Below are 21,992 nucleotides of genomic sequence, written 5' to 3'. Positions count from 1 at the left end.
ATCACATAGAGATTCTGCAAAAAAAATAACTATTCATTCACTAAAAAATAAAATAAAATAGTAATGGTATAATAATAGCAATCACAACAGAAATAATCACAATCATGATAATATCAGCTATTTGTTAAGCACTGCTCTAAAAACACTGCATGCGGCAAACTGAAATTATCACATTACAGATGAAGAAGGTAAAAAGAGGACAGGCTGATCAAAGCCATATAACCAATAAACAGAAGTGCCAGAATTCAAACCCAGGCTGTCCATCTCTAAAGACCTGGTACAACACTGCCTTCAACCCCAAAACGACTTCACTACTGTATAACTTGCACCTAGCATGATACCTGACAGTTAATGATTTGTTAAAAAAGTGAAATCAATAATTACTACTACCATTTGGGGCTTTATAATCATTAGCAGCCTGTTCTAACAGAGCACCCCCCATGAATTTCAGTGACCATCACAATGTGAGTGGGGTCAGTATCTTATTTCCCTTCTTTCAAAACAAATGTTTATGGAGTACACTCAAAGCAGATGCACCAGGCACAAGCAATATAGATAAAAGAACTACTGTCAGGATAGTAGGAGACATAGGTAATAAGATTAGCATTCATAGTCAAACAACTTGTAACCAATTTATAAATCTTGGTAACTTATATTCAGAAATTACTACTAGTTGGAAAAGCAGCTACGGTTTTTTTGTTATCTCTTCAGGAAATCACACAATGAATGGTCCTTCATAAGAAATGCTGGTTAAACACTCAAAACATACAAACAGGCATTACATGCTTTTTAGAGAGGACTAATTCTCTTTCACAATTGTATTTGGTCTCTATCTGAATTCAAGTAACTTGATTAAAAAGCTTAATAAAACAAGCCCAGGTATAAGTTGCCTCAAAATCAAAAAAATAAAAAACAAATTTTATTTTTAAATTGGCTAGGATGACTTAAATCATTGGTCCAATGGTGGGGAAAGTGGCTAACAGATAAGGAGAGTTACCCAAAAAAAAGGAAAATAAAGAAACACAAGTGGCACATAAACATATGAAGAGTTGCTTTCACACTCTTAGTAAAAGAAATAAAACTAAAAATTCAGAATGGAGACATCCAAAAGTTTAATCATGCAATCACTGAGCAAGACTATTGGAATGAAGACATTCTCAAACAATTGCTTGCAGAAGAATAAATTGGTATGGGGCCAATGGAAGTCAATTTGCCAACAGCTTTCAAAATTCCAAATGTGTACACACTTTCAACTAGTAATCCTGCTTGTGGTAATGCAGGGGTGTCCAATCTTGTGGCTTCCCTGGGCCACACTGGAAGAAGAAGAATGTCTTGGGACACACATAAAATACACTAACAATAGCTGATGAGCTTTAAAAAAATTTGCAAAAAATCTCATAGTGCTCTAAGAAAGTTTACAAATTCGTGTTGGGCAGAATTCAAAGCTGTCCTGGGCCTCATGCGGCCTGTGGGCCACAGGTTGAACAAGCTTGTGGTAAGGTGGCCTACAGATATATTTGTGCATATGTAAAATAATTATGTAAAGGTGACTCACCTACAACACTGTAAAAGCTAAAGATCAATGTTCATCAACAGAAGGCAGTATGCCACATTCATACAACAGAATACTACGCAACTGTAAAGACAAAGGATGAGAAAGGCTACCATCCCAGTTCGAAAAATAACTCCAATTATTAGGTACATCGTTAGGTACAAACGGCAAGATTCAGAGAGTGTAAGTGACAGGTCACTTTATAGCGATAAGGATACCTTATACAGACAGTACACCTTACAGGCTGAAAGCAGAGCGTGTGGGAGATACACCTATAAAGGATGTGAATATGTGTATGTGAATATGCACACGCACACATTTTCCTTTAAATGAGTGAAGAAACTAGGGAAGGATGCAAGAGAGTAACAGCAGTGATTACAGGGAATGGAGGGTGGTGCTCGGTAGATAAGTACCAAGGTACAGATGGGAGACAATGTTTTTACTGAGCAGAAGTTTTCATAAACGTAAGCACTTAGTACTTTACCAGGAGAACAATATTCATGCATTAACTGAACCCAGCTTGGTTAGCCAGCTTTCTTGGAGAAAATGCATGTGCCACATATGACTACCACAAGCCATGATGCCACTTTGCCCTATCACACCACTCTAGCCACACAAATGAACATCGATTCCAGCTCAGCAAGTAGCATTACGATGGCCTATGCTTCGGATTTCCTAGCATATGAAAGTTAAGACTGTTTCTGCATCCTCAAAGAAACTGGTTTCTGCCAGCCTCCACTTCAGTATATTTCATAAACCAACCACTTACCCCACCTAGATTGTTCCCCGAAGTAGTATAAGCTCAACGCCTAAGCTTTTAGTCCAGCAACATTTTTTTAAGAAGTGTATCAGTTCTTCCTTTTAAAAAAATACAGCTGTCCCTCAGTATCGGTGGGGGATTGGTCCACAGATACCCAAATCAGAACATACTCAAGTCCTGCTGTCAGCCCTGCTGAACCTGTGGACAGGAAAAGTCAGCCATCTGTATCCGCCTTTAGCACCCCACGAACACAGTTATTTTCAACCTGAATTTGGTTAGAGATACAGAAATTGCCTATATGGAGGGTGATGAGATTTACTGAAAAAACTCACATATAAGTGGACCTATGCAGTGCTGGATCGTGTTGTTCAAGAGTCAATTACAGTTCCTGAGAAAATGTTGCCTGTTTTTTATCCTTTTTTCCTCAATGTGGACTTCAAAAAAACAAGTGTCTTTTGCTAACAATACTGGTGCATATGCAGGCAGCGTAAAAAGATTATTCCTGTTCTCTGCTGGAGGGCTGGGAACAGGGCACTTGGAAATAGAGTTCTCCGAAAGTCAGGAACATTTTGTTTAAGGCAGAGTAAACAGAATGGAAAGAGTCCTATTAAATGTCTAAGCCGGTTATACATAAACATTCCCCAATCTCTTTCAGCAGCTTCCTCCTCGCAGGGAAAAGCAGGAATGAAATTGGCGTGACAGCACAAGGCTGTCATCAGGCTTCCTGTCCACACCTCTTCCCTGCCCATCTGCTACTACATTCACATGAAGAGGGTAAAACTTTTGTGTGGATGAGTAACTACATGTTCCTAGCACAGTGTTTGCATCCGGTGGCTTCTTGATAAATATCCTTTGTGATGTTCCTGGTATTTAGGGAACATTTATTTGGACCACCACCCTATAATGCTCTAGAAAAAAAAAAATGCTAACATGCAGTTTATTCCAGTGACATCATAACCAAGCTCAAACCAGAGCAGGGCTAATACCAACAAACTCCATGACCATAACAGATGCCAGGGAGTATATTTTTTCTAAGCTCATCCCACAACCACCTTATGCATAAAATACCTACCCAGTCCCAACGTAAAACTCGTGCCCGCTTGGTATCTAGCAGTAATCAACAACCAGTCTAATATTATTTCTGTGTGAATCAAACTCTAAAAAATAACAATAGTGGTTCGGGAGGCACTTCCCAAATAAGCTAATGACAAATCCACCAAGGTTAACTGCACAGGATAAATGCACAGGCTGCAGACGCTGCATTTTAATAGGTCATAAGACAAAAGCTTGTCAAAGTCAATCAACTCCCCCACACTATGACAAGTCCACCAAGCTGGAGCCTACACTGATCTCATACTTTCAAATCCTCTTCTCTATAAGCTTTGGAATGCTGTAGTCAACAGGCATAAATATCTAAACCTCATAAAAAACATAATTTACTTTTTCATTTTCAGTCATTAGTTCTTCTGCCATTTTAAATGATTATAGCACTACCAAAGACCTCTACCAATACATAGCATAGATCCTAAAAACTAAGACTACAAGCTGAGTGACATTTCTAGCTTAAGCAAGCATATCCAAATGTTGACCCCAGTCCACTGGCTGATCAGCAGAAGGTGCCAAAGAGTATCCGAATTCTGGACCATCCAAGCCTGGCGTGATAAGAGCAACTTACCCTCAGTGGGAAAAGATGTAACTACAATGGAATTACAGACATGCCATTTGGAGTGCTATAAAACTTTTTTTTGAAAAAAGAAAAAAAAGTATTTTTTAGTATTTCTACTCTGAGGATTCATTTAGTTCAGAACTACTTAGCAAAAGCTTCAAATAACTATTTTTAGGTAGTGATGGCTGGGGTAAGTTTTTACTTGAGTGAAATGTATTTGTTTCCTCAGAGGTAAAATTCTCAAAGTTCAACATTTGCAAAAGTCATTTGGTAGAGAATAATGCTGGAGAATATGTCAGGCATTCAATGTCTGGAGTCCTCCAAAAAATGCAAGCAAAACCAACATCAAAATTTAAAATTTACCATTCCAATGTAACTTTCCTTGTGATCCTGCTATGACACTAAGCTACAGATCATTAACATATCATATCATCTGTATAGGAACACTACAAAGCAGATGCAGAGGGTGACTGGCTGTCCAGGTCATCAGCATCACCTCAGCAGTTATCATTTATTCAGCCCCCACACCCAAGGTGCAAATAATTTGAAGAGACGATTCTTCTTGTGACAAAAAATGGAAAACTTAAACTTCCCAAGTACACGTGTACCCCCGCCAAAATACCATAAATACTTCAGTAATACAGAGTATCCCTTACAGCGTCAACAACAAAAAAGGAATCGCAAAGGTCATCTGCTAATTACAGTGGCCGTGCTTGAATTTTGTTAGGAAGTAGCACTGAATCTTTCTGAAGGAAGACTGCTAGGCTGTTAGATTATATAAAGAAAATGCAAGACGATTTTTTCCCAAGTCTGGATGTCAAAATCTGGGCAATATGAGTTTTCAAATTTATTCAATGTGACAACCAATTAAATATTCAGTAATAAAAGAAGATGTTGATACGTATTATTAATCAATCAATATTTACTTAGGGTGTGACAACATCAAACCAATAACCAGACCCTGGTAACTGTTAATGGCTACTAATCTACAGATGCTAAAAACTATAAAGTCAAATCTCTGATGGCTACAGTACAATGTTTTTTAACCAAACAAGTTAGGGTGAAAATGAAGGACTTTATAAGTAAATTGAAAGTTACAATTCCTTAACATGCTAAAAAGAAAACAACTGCATACTGTTAACCTTACACAGTCCTCACTGTGCTTTAGAAACAAGATAGTACTAATTTTGTAGGGTGTTATATCATAGCACTGAAAAAACTGTGAAACAACCAGACAAGCACACAAAAGAAACCAATTGGCTTCATTATTCTCATAGGTAAACCTGAAAAAGCCATCATGTTAAACCTGACAAAAGTCAACATTTGCCTAGAAAAATGCAAACAAGTAGTCTAAGCCTAAACTTTGCCCACTGGAAAAATGTATTTTTCATAGGGCTTAGTTCAAATACCACAACATATTCCCTTGCGAAACAGTGTACGTACCCAGATTCCACCTACTCTGTATATTAGTAATTTCCAAATTTTCAGTCCCCTAACTATTCAATCACACTTTCAATAGCAAACTTCTTCCACAGCAGAAACAAACAAGCATGTATCACAAAACCCAACCACTGCAACAAAAACGTCCTAATAATCTCCCCCCTTGAAATACATACGCAGCTTTTAAGCACATCAAGCTCGCTGTCTGCTATTTCCCGTCATTGGAAGACTGTGGAAAGCTGATGGAAATCCAGCGTCCCAAAGCTTAATGAGCAAGACTGGCCCCACCCAAGCCAGACCCTGCTGGAGAGGGACATGCTCAGTAGAAAAGCCCAGCTTGGTTCCAAGTCACTTCATTCCTCAGCTAGAAAATGCACATGGGTCAAAGAAAAAAGTCAGCTTCCTGCTGCCTGTTATACCCACTAAATGAAGAACGCTTTGGCATAAAGGGTTTAGTGACACAACTGTAATTCTATAATTTTTATAACATTCTTCTATTCTTGAGCTTTAATGACACAACTGTAATTCTACAATTTTTATAAAATTCTTCTATTCCTGATTTTTTTTTCTCATTTAGTTTTTGTGGTTATAACTTTTGCTTTGCTTTGGGTCTCCATCCTGCAACTTTGTTTTTATTTTTGTCATTTTAATTCATCCTAGAATACACACCAAAACTATATGCACGCAACATAAAGTAGTCCCCCCTTATCCTCGGGGAAAGAAGCCCAGTAGACACCTGAAACCATCGAGAGTACCAAACCTGACTCATCAACTGGAACGTGTTTCCTTTGTTCATATCTTCCAACCATAAATTTAATGCTTTTTACTTTTTAAATTTTGTTGCTTATTTTTAGAGACAGGGTCTTAGCCTGTCACCCAGGCTGGAGTGCAGTGAGTGGCACACTCATGGCTCACTGCAGCCTCAACCTCCTGGGCTGAAACAATCCTCCTGCCCCAGCCTTTCAAGCAGCTGGGACCACAGGCATGCACTGCCATGCCCAGCTAATTTTTTCACATTTTCGTAAAGACAGAGTCTCACTATGTTACAGGCCAGGCTGATCTCGAACTCCAGGACTCAAGTGATCATCCTGCCTTGGCCTCCCAAAATGTTGGGATTACAGGCATAAGCCACTGAGCCTGGCTACCCTCTTATATCCTAAGCATTTATGCACTGTGGCCGTAACTTTTGCAGTCTGAGGTGCAACAGCCAAACTAGCACAAATTTCTCTTCCTTTTTTCACAATTTCACAGGTTGAAGACTGGGTTCTTACCACAGATCTTAGCAACCTCGGCATACGATTTTTTCCTTTTCCTTAAGAACTTACCCCTTTTCACTTAATGGAAGCACCTGATGGCTTCCCTTTGGCATATTCAAATTGCCACCATCACTATTCTTGGGCTTTTGGAGACATTATTAAGTAGAATAAGGGTTATTTGAACACAAGCACTGTGATATCACAATAGTCAATCTGATCACCAAGCCAGCTACTAACGTCTACAGCATGGAGCCACTGGGCAAATGGATAATTCATGCCCTGTACAGGATGGAGCAAAGATGTGATGTTTCGTCATGCAACTAAAAATGATGGGCAACTGAAAACTTATGAATTGCTTGTTTCTGGAATTTTCCATGTAATATGTTCAGACCACAGATGACTGCAGCTAACTGAACTGCAGAAAGCAAAACTATGAATAAGGGGATACCTACTGTACAGTGCAATCATCTTTATCTATAAATTACTATAAATTGACATACAAATTTTCAGATAGAGAAAAACTGCAAAGACATAATCCAGATTTCAACATTAAAAATAAAATATTCATTTTGAGTCATTTATACAAGACTGTTCATTCACACTGTACATAAAAAATGGAGGTGCATTTTAAAGCTGCTAAACCGTTGTTTCCTATCAATCCTAAACTGAGAAATGACTAAAAATGGTCAGGTGCAGTGGCTCAGGCCTGTAACACCAGAACTTTGAGAGGCCAAAGTGGACAAATCACTTGAGGTCAGGAGTTCAAGATCAGCCTGGCCAACGTGGTGAAACCCCATCTCTACTAAAAATACAAAAATTGGCCAGGTGTGGTGGTGCATGCCTGTGGTTCCAGCTACTCAGGAGGCAGGAGAATTGCTTGAACCCAGGAGGTGGAGGTTGCTGTGAGCCGAGATCGTGCCACTGCACTCCAGCCTGGCGCCTGGTGAGAGTGAGACTCTGTCTCAAAAAAACAAAAAAAAAGGAAAAAGAAATATGGAAGCAACATAAACGTAAGGCTATTAAAGGAAAAATGTGTCAATTCTAAGATTCAGGTCAGAGCAATCTGAGAAATAACTAATGTTCCTTAACTCTATAGTACCAAGCCCCCTTTATAGTTCCACAATTTAAATTCTGTGGTTCCTTTTCCCCCATCACACATATTTGCATTGACAATTCAGGACTGAGATAGACTACAGGTCCACGTGTGTATTTTTCACAACTTTACCCAGCTACTGTGTTACTTTCCTACCAAGCAGTAGTAATTATCTATTCACATTCACCTGCGACAGTGTCTTTCAACAAAAGAATAAGAAAAAAATAGGTCTCTTGTAAATCACAAAGAAAATGCTTTAGATATTTATTAATAGATAAACAAGATGTCACCAGTACCAACTAGCAGAAAAAGTAAGGTTTGCAGCTGGGCAAGGTGGCTCACACCTATAATCCTAGCACTTTGGGACTTTGAGGCAGGAAGATCACAAGGTGGCGGGTTCGAGACCAGCCTGGCTAACATGGTGAAATCCCCTCTCTACTAAGGTACGGGGAAAAAAATTAGCCCTGGGTGGTGGTGCACACCTATAATCCCAGCTAGCTGAGAGGCTGAAACAGGAAAACTGCTTGAACCCAGGAGGCGGAGGTCACAGTGAGCTGAGATGGCGCCACTGCACTCCAGCATGGGTGACAGGGCAAGACTTCATCTCCAAAAAAAAAAAAAAAGGTAAGGTTTACTTTACGGGAAGACTTGGTGAAAATCTTCATTTTTCTTCCTCACTCTTTTTTTTTTTTTTTGGTGAAAGTTTCCGTGGCACCTCTGAAGAGATTCGGATTTGCCAAAATGGGCAGACACAAATCTTTTTTTTTAAGTCATTCTACATAGTGGAAGAAACTTTCACTATCCACCAAAAAGTTTTCATTGGTTCACAAGGAAGAATTTGGCGAGTTTTTTAGTAGAGCCAATTTTATTCAATTCAGAGCATCATCCCTTATGTAGATTAAGCTCTTCCCATCTTTTTTTGTTAAATGTATTTTTCAATAAATGCTGCTGGTGTAACTGTAAATTTGTTACAATATACTTAACTTGGAAAACTATTGCCTTTGTGAAAGGAAAATAAATCTTGGGCCCCAAAATCACTAAGCTAAATTGAAAAGTCAAGCTAGGAACTCTTTAGAGCACACTTGCCTCCATTCTATTCAAAGTCAACCCACTGCTCACTAAGATAAATGCGTGTCTAATTGCCTCCTCTGGAGAGGCTAATCAAAACTCAAAAGAATGCAACCTTTTGTCTCTTACTTACCTATGACCAGGAATCTCCCACACCACTTCAAGTTGTCCCACCTTTGCTTCATTTGTCCCCCTTTCCAGACCAAACCAATGTTCATCTTACATATGTTGACTGATGTCTCATGTCTCCCTAAAATATATAAAACCAAACTGTGCTCTGACCACCCTGGACACCTGTCATCAGGACCTCCTCAGGCTATGTCATGGGAGGTCAAGGTTGCATGTCCTCAACCTTGATGAAATAAACTTTCTAAATTAACTGAGAACTGTCTCAGATATTCAGGATTCACACCTTCAACGTTTTTTCTGAAATTTATAGTTCCATGTAATCCAGAAATGTGAAAACTTCTAACCTATAGCAGCACTGGGCCGTATGAATTCAACCGTGGTAGATCTTCTGGTCCATCTCAGGCATTTCTTAACACCCCTGTGTCTCCTGCTCTCTTCTCTTACTCCCCTACTGCTATGAACTGAACTGTACCCCCCTAAAATTCCTATGCTGAATCTAACCCACAATGTGGCAGCATATGGAAGTGAGAGCTTTGGGAGACAGGTTTAGATGAGGTCACGAGGGTGGGGCCCTCATGATGAAATTAGTGCACTCATTTAAAAAAGCACCAGAGAACTTGTGCATTCTCTCATTCTCTCTCTATCATAAAGGGCACAGTAGAAGGCAGTTGTCAGTAAGCGAAGAAGAGCCCTTACCAGAAACTCTCCAACTTAGACTGTGAGAAAATAAGTAGTTCTTGTGTAAGTCACCCAGTCTATGGTATTTTGTTACGGCAGCACAAGCTAAAATGCCTACCTTCTTAACTATGGAACCCAATGCTACTGCTCAGCTCCTCCGCTGGCCTCAAAAGAAAAGATCCTACTCTTGAGTCCTATGAATCTCATTGTTCAAAAAAAGGTTGGGAGAATTCAGAGAGGCTGAGTTTTGTGGCACTATGATTTGGAAAGAGAACTATTAATAGAGTGAGTTTAAAAATTAGATGATTAGAACCTAGAGAAATTGAGTCCCAGACTCATATACCCACTTATGAGTTGTAAGTGGTAGAGCAAGCATTCACATCAGTTTGGTCTACCTTCAAAGCAGACTTTTCCACCAAGGTGGCCTTTTATTTTTATTTTTTGAGACAGAGTCTTGCTCTGTCGCCAAAGCTGGTGTACGGTGGCACAATCTTGGCTCACTGCAAACTCTGCCTCCCCAGGTTCAAGCAGCTCTCCTGACTCAGCCTCCCAAGAAGCTGGGACTATAGGTGCCTGCCACCATGCCCAGCTAAGTTTTGTATTTTTAGTAGAGACGGGGTTTCACCATATTAGCCAGGCCGGCAAGACAACCTCTTTAACACTTATGTTTTCCAGGTAAGTCAAATGAACCCAGAGAGGTGAAATAACATATAAGGTTACTTGATGGGTTATTGGCAGAGACATACACAAACCAGGTCCAGTGTCATTTACTCATTTCCAGGAAGATTTAATACATTTGAGTACATAAAATATATAGGTTGAAACATCTACATATGTCTTAATATTTAAAAATTGTTAATATTATATGAATTTATATCTATTTTGAGAAGACCAAAAAAAAGCCATGTTTTGACAATGTCTTATTATCTCATTAAAAACAGAAAATTAGAAGGTTTATCAACCAAAAATTATTTTAAAAATATTCAAAGAAGTTGGTTAAGGTTAGGAGGGGAACACTTTCCCTACATTTGTGTGAGTTTGTGTAGACAAAGAATTCTATCTTAAGCCCAGTATCATAATTTAACTTTTAAAAATCATCCTACCTCCTACTTTATGCGGACAAGGAATGGAATTGAGTAAGATATAGAGAACTCAATAATCTGATGAGTCAATCATAGCTCAAAAATCTTAAGAGACACAAACTCTAGGCAGAAAGTACAGCTATCAATATCACAGAAAAGACAATGAGGAAGAAGAGTTCCTTTCCATCATCTCACTTCTGCTCATCTAGCCCCCATCTGGAAAGTGATTATCATCTGTCCTACTTTTTTATTATTGTTGAGACTGACTCTCACTCCATCAGCTGGCTGGAGTGCAGCGGCACGATCTCAGTTCATTGCAACCTCAGCCTCCCGGGTTCAAGCGATTCTCCTGTCTCAGCCTCCCAAGTAGCTGAGATTACAGATGCCTGCCATTACGCCCAGCTAATTTTTTGTATTTTTAGTAGAGAAAGGGTTTCACCAGCAGTTCTCAAACTGCTGACTTTGTGATTCACCCGCCCCAGCCTCCCAAAGTGCAGGGATTACAGGAGTGAGCTACCGTGCCCAGTCAAATCCTACTCGGACAAAAAGCAGACAACACAATTTTCTGACAAAAAGTACTCAGAAGAAATTAAGAAAAACCTGTTTCTTCATTCTGATGTACAGGGAATCCAATCTTCCCATCTACCAATCATCATGCATGATTACTTCCTGAAAAAACATGGACAGGAGTTTTATGACCCTTCAACATGGATGAATTTCAGTCGGTCCATAAAATCTTTTTAATTAACATTTTTAAAAATGATCCACACTTCCTAGGATCACTGATATTGACTATCTGATGTTGGCAGAAAAAATAATTTTTTTCACTAGCACTTTGGCTCTAATGTGCAAGTTCTTTGACCACACACCACAGTTTAACTTCTCTCGGGGGCTAAGCCAGAATAATGTGCACAACCGCACATGCGTCACCTGCAAAGTTTCTTCCCCTACCGGACATCTTAGCAATGTTAGACTCTTATGTTCAATTACATTAAAAATAATTACATTTTTAAGATATAATGTTGAAAAGTACTACAGATTCATGAGACTCTAAGAAAGAAAGGCACTGCATGACCCCAGATTTTTACAAGGGGTATGGAGAGAAAGCGGGAGCAGGTATGGAAGGAGGAAAACGAACAAAAGAGTAAGAGTGGTGGCTGAGACTCTCTAATCAAAAAGTTGCTGTTTTGAACCAAAGAGGCATCTAAAAAGAGGATAAAACTCTTAACAAATCCGCTTTGTTTTTAATTAACTACAAAATTCAAAAGCACCACTTTTTAAATTACACGATCAGACCAGTGTCGTAATCCAGCAGGTACATTAAACTGTATTATTTTCATTCTATTTTATGTCTAAGAAATATGTGCTGAGTTCCTGCTTTGCATCAGACCAGTGTCTAGGCCCTCAGGACCTAGACAAAGTTCTTGCAACAGTCTACTGGGCATTTACAGTCTAACAGGGAAGTCAGACACGTACACAAATCATTACACTACATGCGATGAGGGCTGAGAGAGGGCTATAAGAGGCTTTGTGCCTACAAGAGGGGCAAAAGGAAGTGGCCAGCTCCTTTGGGCAGTCAAGGAAAGCCTTATAAAGCTTACAAATACAGGCTCATTCTTCTCTCACACTTTTAATGAGCAGATGCTACCACTAGGTCATAATGACACCCACCTTGCCTTAGGGATTAAATAAATAAAACAAAAGCAAAGGTACAAAGCAGAAACAAGTATCTTGCTAGCAGCTGTATAATACAGTTGTAGTTCAGAGCTAAAAAGGATCTCTACCTCTTGCCTTTAATTACATGGGGAATCTAAGGCTCAGAGTGAGGTTATTTACATAGCAAATCAGCAGCAAGATCTCACCAGGCTAGATGTCAGATTCTTACTAATAATCCCAGTGCCTTTTCCTGTAGCAAACTGTCCTGCCTAGATGAGAAGGGGAGACACGCTTAAGAAGAGAATAATGAACAGAGAGACCCTTCATTGTTGTCCAAGGGCCAGAAGAAAGAAAACAGACCTGAGACCAGGAATACAAGAGACCTACAATGCTCCCCAGCTCTGCTCCAACTACTGTACCCAAGAAAGATGCTATCACCTCCCTCCTCCCCCAAAATTGTAAGTCTTCAACAACAAAAGGGCAATTGCCAAGAAATTATCTATTCTTCTTAACCTCAAAGAACATCAAACATACTCAAACAGCTTAGATATATTCCCATGTTGCCAGTTAGCTACGTGTATAAAATAAAAGTAGCAGCTGCTAACCTACCTATACAATGGGATTGTTGTAAGGATCAAAAAAGAACCATAATAGCTACTGGCAAAGTGCAAAATGCTAAATGAATTCAATTTACTGTTAAGCACAGAATTTCCATGGTCAAACACAGAATTTCCATGGTCAAAAGGTTCATCGAAGCCTTTTCCCCTAAAAGTGTTAGAAGGTATCATTATGGTTTAAATCTATTTTTAAAAAGGAAACATCAATGTATAATAATTTCCTACCAATCCAGTTTATCTTTTTCTTTCTCAACTTGTAGAAGGAAAATTATATCTCCACCCTAACCCACCTCCTATAATTTCTCTTCTTTTCTCTCCTTTACTTTAAGACAGCCAGCACCATTTATATGGTTTATAGAACCATATAAACATCAAACATGTAAACACGAAGCTTTTATCAAAAAACTTGTTGTATAAAGTTGAATGCTGCTTCTACCAGAGCAAGCTGGGGAAATGTGAAGGTGTCTATAATAAGCAGCGCACAGCTACAAATCCAGAGTGCTGTGGGGAGGTACAGCCCCACCTACGGCCCTCTCCTCACTTCACCTATCTCCCTGTCTTCCTTCTTTCTGCCTGATATATGCAATTTGCAATGGTTTGGGTACTTGTTGAGAACCCAATGTACTTCCAATCCTTCACAACTTTCTTAGCTCTCCATAATTTGAGACTACAGCTCTGCCCACTTCTTCCTGTAGCTTCACTTTCAAAACGTAGCTCTCCAAACTTGAATAGAAAATCCTAACCACAAGTGCCAAGATGTTCTCAATCCACAACCACACCTACTCAAAACAATAAAAAAAAAAATATCCAACATCAAGCCATTACACTCACCATTACCTCTGCTCATGAAATCTTGATTTTAATATCGTACTTTGGGTTTTTGCAAAGATCCATTCATTCCATGAGGAATGGCTTTGTGCTTGCTGACAGCTGCTGAGGATACAGACCTGTTAAAATGTGGCTTCAGCAGTGTGAGAGTAGGGCATTTAAATAGCTAAATACAAAGCAATTAAGAGCTGTCAAGGAAGCATAAACAATTTAACAGTTAACAGACTCCAAGAAGGAAGAATACTTCCCAAGGTGACATTTGACCTGACCTTGAAGGATAAGAAGTAGCTTACTGGGCCTATTATAAGTGGGTAGAAGCACACTCCTCACCGTGGGAACAGTAAGTGAAAGGCATAGAGTCATGAAAGATAAATGTATTGTAGCAAACAGTGAGAACCTCAAGTGCCTGGAACACAGGATGGAAGTGGAGGAGATAGGACAAGGAAAGCAACACCCAAAGCTCAGATGCTTTCACTTTATCCTGCAGGCAATTTAAAAATGCTATTAACTTTGTCTTTCTGGAGGATGACTTTGGCAACCGTATAAGACCGACAGACACAATGAAAGGAAACTGATTGGCCAGGCGCGATTGCTCATGCTTGCAATGCCAGCACTTTCGGAGGCTGTGGCAGGTGGACCACTTGAGGTCAGAAGTTTGAGACCAGCCTGGCCAATGTGGCAAAACCCCATCTCGCCTAACAATATAAAAATTAGCCAGACATGGTGGCATGTGCCTGTAATCCCAGCTACTCGGGAGGCTGAGACATGAGAATTGCTTGAACCCAGGAGGCTGAGTCTGCAGTGAGCGAAGATAGTGCCACTGTACTCCAGTCTGGGTGACGGAGCAAGATTCTGTCAAAAAAAAAAAGAAAGAAAGAAAGGAAACTGGTTAAAATGATGCTCGAGGGATCCAGGAAACTAAGACAAACGCAACAAGAATGTAATGAAGAGACAGCGTCAATAAATATTTAATAGATAAAATGAATGGGACTTGATAATTAATTGGATTGTGAGAGTAATAAAGAATAAGGTTCCCAGGTTCCTGAGAGTCAAAGGTTAGATAGCGGTACCATGAAGTTAACTGAGGAACTTCCAAACAAAGTAGGAAACAGAAAGGAAGGAAGCAAAAGCTTCCACTTTGAATACATCTGGACTGAAGAGTCTGTCTGACAACCAGTTGGAAATCCAAAGATGGTTGAAAGTCTGTGTCTGAACGACAGAGCCTGGGTTTCCAGACTGAGATGTGGAATTGCTCAGCCAATCAGTGTTATCAGAGGTAGATGAAACTGCAGAGAAAATGAGCAGTAGGATAAATGCTCATCAAAAATCCCCAGGCAGAGAGGTCTATCAAGAAGGCTGAGAAGGATGGACATTAAGAGAAAGAAAAGCAAGAAAGTACTAACAAGAAAGAAGAGTCAAACCAGGAGGAGGCGTGAAGTGGGCAGATTGCTTCAGGGAACAATAAGCGTTAAAAGGTGTCATAAGATTGCTGCTAACCTCAAAGAGCAAGTTTGATGGCTAGGAGAAGAAAAAGCTAATGGCTACAGATTCAAGTATCAGAAGAGGGGAGGGAAAGAAATAAGTGTAACTTAATCTCTGAAGTTTAGCAATGAAGAAAGTAATAACTACAAAAAGTCTAGTGTTGAGGGGAGATATATGTTTAGGCTGTTTTGTTTGGTATAGTCTTTCAGTGCAAGAGACAGAGAGGAGAGGTTCAAGACACAAAGGAGAAAGAAAGGAAAATGAATGGCATGTAGTTTTTTAAAAATGGAGGAAAATGATCAAAACCAGAGAGAAGAATTTAACCTTCAACTGCCAGAGGGACATCCTGACTCCAGAGGCCAAAGAGAACAGTAATGGGAAATAGACATGAGCTGGGAGAGAAAGGGGTTTCCGGAAGCTAGAAAGATAGGCAGGGAATCTAACAACTTTGGAGCATTTTGTTAAATAAAATTTATAGGGGGCCATTGTTTTGGACTAGCCTCCCACACTAGGCTCCAGCGGACCATACGACATCAGAGTGGAGCCAGGCGATCAAACTAAACTCTGAAACGGGGCATTTTCTAAAAAAGGAAGAAAGAAATTCACAGTGACCAATACAAAAGGGCAGCATGATAAGTAAGTCCCCTCTGTTTTAACACTATAAGAAAAGTCACTTTGAAACAACCAACCTGCTTTTGTTTCTATTTCTGCTTTCCTCAGCTCTTTTCTGTCTATAAAAGTAACTTCCTCTGTTCAGCTTACCGGACATCTGCTCTATTTTATAGAATAAGGTGTTGCTGGAGTCTTGAATGGCAAATAAAAACCAATTAAAATCTTTAAAATAAATTTGTGGTGATTTTAACAATGTAAAGGAAAAACAACTAAGGAGAAAGGAAGAAAAATTTTGGAAAAACTATGGTCAACCACCCAGAATATATTCGATGATAATTCTCCTAGCATTTATATAAACATATGGCTTAAAACAGGCTGAACAATTTTTAATATGAGAAGTCATTGGTGTTTTAAACTCTTCAAATATATCAAACTCTTCTCATATACTAACTGGATTTGTAAATCAATATCTACTAAATAAGTTACCCAGGAAAATAATCAAATGGATGCCAATCTCCTTATCAGTATAGAGGCAGAAAAGTTGTTAAAAATAACTCACTGAAATTGTAAAGTTTGGAGAGGGGTGTTTTGTTTTCATCATAGTGTGTGCCAAGAGCCTAACTAAATTTATTTTATTAGATACAATACCTATAACTGTAGCTCCTATTCTCGAACTGTGAAGCCTGTGTCTCAATAAAATGCCAGTTTAAAAGACAAGATAATGAAGACCACCATCACCACCAGAACTCCATAAGAATATGTGAAAGGTTATAAAACAAAACTCCTTTTATAGGGTTGAATCCTTTCCAGGGTAGGCCTTTAAGACATTCTGACAGTGCACACAAATACTATCTCTGGAACAAAACCAAAAAGGCACAGCTGCAAGACATCTTCCACTGAAGTTGTAACTGACTCAATAGCAGTTCTTCCTTTGAGCAAGGGAGTCTATAAAAGCCAGAAGCAGTGCTATTTTCCCCTACAAACTGTTTAGTGGAACAGCCTTCTACTAATCCAAATTGTAGCTTTATTAAAAAGCTAAAATAGACAGCATGTCTATTTAAGTTTGTAAAAGAAAATATAATGTAGGGGGAAAAAAGTATATGTGGTTTTCATTAAGCAAAATCCCCAACTGAACCAAAATTATGCTGAAATATATAAGATATACATTTTTTAAATTACAATTTATCAACATCACCAGTAGGAAATTTAAATTTATTACAACAGAATTATTTTCTCAAACTACCAAGGAATAATAGTGCTTTTAAAAGTTTAGATGATTAACGCTCATATTCAGAACACTGATTTATTTTGAATTTTATTTCATTTAAATTTATATCTGGATATTTATAATAGCTAAGAATTAAAAAAAAAAATCAAAGGCATTTTTAAATAAATTAGGAATAACACCAACACAAGAAAAACAATTTAGGTAACCAAATCAACGCATTATTTTGTAATGCTTTCAATACTGTAGTTTTGACTATGTTTCTATAGCAATGCCAAGAAATACTTCTTATACAGCCAAGATGAAAACCAATAACCACTTATCTAGTTTATTTCTATTATGCCTTCCAGCAGCAACAACAAAAAGAAGCCTTTCTAAAATTCATTCCACAAACTTCAAAACCTAAGGCTTAAATATACAACAGCTGTGGCCAGGCATGGTGGCTCACGCCTATAATCCCAACACTTTGGGATGCCAAGGTGGGCAGATTACCTGAGGTCACAAGTTCAAGACCAGCCAGACAAACATGGAGAAGAAACCCATCTCACTAAAAATACAAAATTAACCGGGCATGGAGGCACACACTTGTAAGCTCAACTACCCAGGAAGCTGAGGCAGGAGACTCACCTGAACCCAGGAGGCAAAAGTTGCGGTGAGCTGAAATGGCACCATTGCACTTCAGCCTGGGCAACAAGAGTGAAACTCCATCTCAAAAAATATATATAGATCGATATATTATATAGATATTATATAATATAGATGATATGTATATTATCTGTATTATATATCTACATAAGAGTTGCAATTAACCGCAAGTGTCAGATATTCTCAAATTCTTTAGAAGGGAAGCTAATGACAGAAAGGGTATAACTGTATTACCTTTTTGACAACAATTCATTCAGAATAACAAACAAAAAACAATAGAGGGAAATAAAGTAATGACTAACAAATGACTTACTTGGAATACTATCTAAATTCTAGAGAAATGGAACACTGAAAACTTTGTGTCAAAACGTAAAGAACTCAATATTCCAAGAAATACACAAATTCTGCAAAGTTCTCTGCAGAAGTTTCAGATTGCTTTCAAAAATCATTTTTTGTTGGAGCCATTGTTTTGAAGAAAATATTTTACTAATAATAAAAGACCTACCTACCTAGTAAGAAAGCTTTCCACTAACATATTTATGCTTCAAAACATCTCTGTAAGGCACATATTATCAAGTTCATTTTGTAGTCAAATAAAATGAGGCTCAGGGAAATTAAATAACTTCCCTTAATAAGCATAAAATGCAAAAATCACATAGTGGTTAATCATCAGTCCTAGAGTTAGACAAACCTGAATTTGGATCCTGGCTCAACCCCCTAATAATCATGTATAAATCCAATTCTATTTTATGTGAGATACACATTCCTGGCATTACACCATGATGCTTATATAACCTGAACTACAAAAAGCAGCCATTAGGTAAACAGCCTCACCTTCTGATGTCTCACATTTGCCCACGGACTTCACTATAATCATTACAACTTTATACAACTGTTTCCACTCTAGTACTATAAATGTTCTCAAAAAGATTTTTTAAGAGAAATCAGGAAACACAAATGAAAATTGCAGATGTTTCTATTTTCCAAACACAAACACACGTATCAACAGATGCTTGCCTGGCATTTAATGTTACTTACTGGATATATCAGTATATCCTTAAGGTGACTGGTGATTTCATCCTTGTGCAAGCACCACAGAGTGTACTTACAATGTAGATGGTACAGCCTACTACACATCTAAGCTAGATGGCATAGCCTATTACTTCTAGGCTACAAACTTGCACAACATGTTACTATACACATGTACACTATTATAGACTTTTTTTCTTTGAGACAGAGTCTTAAGTCCACCTGAAAGTTCGTCCAGCCTGCAGTGCCGTGATGTAATCATGGCTCACTGCAGCCTGAAACTCCTGGGCTCCAGTGATCCTCCCACCTTAGCCTCCCAATTACCTCAGACTTCAGGCATGCATCACCTGCCCTGTGGATTTTTTTTTTTTTTTTTTTTTTGGTCAAGATGGGATCTCACCACGTTGCGCAGGCTGGTCTCAAGCTCCTGGTCTCATACAATCCTCCTGCCTAGGCCTCCCAAAAGTGCTGGGATTACAGCCATGAGATACCATGCCCAGCCCAAATACACACTTTATAAACACTTTACACTTAGGACACATTAAATTTTTTTTAATATTTTTATTCAATGAATTAACCTTAGCTTACTATCTTTCTACTTTATAAACTTGCATTTTTTTAAAGCTTTTCACTCTTGTAACACTTAGCTTAAAAGGCAAACATACTGTATGGCTGTATAAAAATATTCTTTCTTTATATCCCTATTCTATAAGCTTTTCTCTATTTTTAAACTTTTTTGTTAAAAACTAAGATGAAAACGCACATACTAGCATAGGCCCATACAGAGTCAGAATCATCAATATCATTGTCTTCCACCTCCATATCTCATGCTACTAGAAGGTCTTCGGGGGAAATAACATGGAGCTATCATTTCCCATGATAATAATGCCTTCTCAAAAACCTCCTGAAGGACATCCCTGAGGTTGTTTCACAGTTAAAGTTTGGTTTTTTGTACTCTAAAATAATGATTAACAGTAGAGTATTGCAAATACATAAAGCAGTAACATAATATCTATCATGATCAAGTATTACACACTGTACATAGTTGTATATGCTAGATTTTTATATGACTGGCTGCACAGTAGGTTTGTTCACACCAGCATCACCATGAACATGTGAGTAATGCATTGTGCTATGACATTACCATGACTACAATATCACTAGATAATAGGAATTTTTCACCTCCACTAAAATCTTACGGGACCATCATCCTATATGTGGTCTATTGTTGACCAAAATGTTGTTATGTACCACATTACTGTATTTGGGGAAACTGGAGAAGTTCAAATGAAAAGTTATCTCTATAAACTTGAGTTAACTGTAATACATTTTTTGAAAGATGCCTATAAGCACTACCAACACATATACCAGATGTCCCACAACAGTTCTGGTTTCTAATATTCTGTTCCACTGTCTCTTAAGAAAACACATGCATTCAGGCCGGGCGCGGTGGCTCAGGCCTGTAATCCTAGCACTTTGGGAGGCCGAGGCGGGTGGATCACGAGGTCAAGAGATTGAGACCATCCTGGTCAACACGGTGAAACCCCGTCTCTACTAAAAATACAAAAAATTAGCTGGGCATGGTGGCGTGTGCCTGTAATCCCAGCTACTCAGGAGGCTGAGGCAGGAGAATTGCCTGAACCCAGGAGACGGAGGTTGCGTGAGCCGAGATCGCACCATTGCACTCCAGCCTGGGTAACAAGAGCGAAACTCCGTCTCAAAAAAAAAAAAGAAAGAGAAAACACATGCATTCTAGAGCACATTTATCCTTTCTATGGTTTAACTGAAACAACATAATAATCATCAGATTCATGGGCTTGGGACCAAGAGATTTCTGTAGGCTAGAATGGTGAATAGAAGACTTGACTAAAATGCTGAAAAGGAGAATGAACTGCCATTGGTAGGGAAAAGGAACAGGAACATTCAAGAGAGATGGGAACAGTTCCAAGGCAGGGTGAAGACGCAGACTGGACAACATGCTCTTGAAGATGGTGACAGTAACAGGAGGCAGCCAAATGTCTAGGTATACAGGGGCAGGTCCCTGATGAACCCCCACCTTCCCCACCTTCAAGCCAAAATACCTAGCTTAAAGGCTGAAAGACCAGGACTGCTGGTTCTGAATGAAATGTGCAACCCAGAGTGAGATCTTCTGTTCTTCTGTTTACCTATCCCTTCCCGATTGTTTCTTTCTGAACAATGGTTTTTAACCAATTCAATGTTATTTTTTCTAGTACTACCCATAACCTGCCCCTCCCTGACTCTGAGCCCACAAAAGCCCCAGACTCAGCCACATTTGGGGGGACTTTCCCATCTTCTGGTAGTAGGACCACCCTCACATCTCCTCTCTGCTGAAAGCTGTTTTTCTCACTCAGTAAAACTCCCTGCCTTGCTCATTCTTTGACTGTCAGTGTATTCTCATTCTTCTTGGGTGCAGGACAAGAACTCAGGAACCAGTTGCAGGACAAGAACTTGGGAACCAGTACACAAGTCAGCATCGCCCTGGGAGGGCCAAGTGGACAGGCCATCTCCTGCAGCAGGTGGCATGGCCAAGCCAGGTCCAGATGGGATGTCATCAGCTGGAGGTCCCTGGCTTGCAAAGTGTCCAAGAAAAGAATCCTGTGTCATTGGGGTGTAGGAGTTGGTGAGCCGGGCAGTGAAATTACCACTGTCACTGGATCAGAATTACGTACGAAGATAAATCAGAGGTAATGCTGAAATATGATAGCTGGAAAGGCTGTTGAGGGCTTTGGAGAACAGAAGAACTTTGGGCTAAAGAATATAGGTGAGAAGCTCCCTGAAGATATTTTTGTTTTGTTTTACTTTTTTGGTAGCAGCTTGGAGATATACAACTCACCTATTTTAGGTGTACAATTAAATGGTTTTGAGTTTAGTCATAGAGTTGTACAACCAGCACCACAAGCAATTTTAAACCATATTTATCATCCCCCAAAAGAAACCTTCCTAATTCATTCTATGGAATTCTATTAGGAAGCCAAACGAAACCACCACAAGAAAAGTAAACTACAGACCAACATCCCTATACATATACAGGCAAAAAAATCTTTGAGAAAATACTGGCAAACCAAATCCAGCAGGATATTAAAAGGATCTCATATCGTGGCCAACTAGGATTTACTCCAGAACTACAGAGTAGTTCAACAAAAGAAAATTAAC

General features: G+C 39.0%; 1 protein-coding gene across 39 annotated transcripts in view; it reads right to left on the bottom strand.

The window, feature by feature from the left end:
* The window catches only part of EPB41L2 (erythrocyte membrane protein band 4.1 like 2), a 225,776-nt gene that overhangs the window by 127,095 nt on the left and 76,689 nt on the right, over positions 1-21,992 (bottom strand). The window contains exon 1 of one of the 39 annotated variants that reach the window (XM_032274773.1): positions 5,595-5,876. The exons of 33 other annotated variants lie outside the window; for them this stretch is intronic. The gene's annotated coding sequence lies outside the window, so the exon portion shown is untranslated. Of the gene's footprint in view, positions 1-5,594; positions 5,877-21,992 lie in introns of those variants that run through there. 5 more of the 39 variants (XM_032274777.1, XM_032274783.1, XM_032274795.1 and 2 more) reach the window with 5 other exon arrangements.

This window comes from Sapajus apella, unplaced genomic scaffold (assembly GCF_009761245.1).
Source record: "Sapajus apella isolate SASKATOON/1434 unplaced genomic scaffold, GSC_monkey_1.0 scaffold6, whole genome shotgun sequence".
Classification (NCBI taxonomy): Eukaryota; Metazoa; Chordata; class Mammalia; order Primates; family Cebidae; genus Sapajus; species Sapajus apella.
Note: the sequence above shows the minus strand (reverse complement) of the source record. Positions and strands in the feature narration are given on the sequence as shown.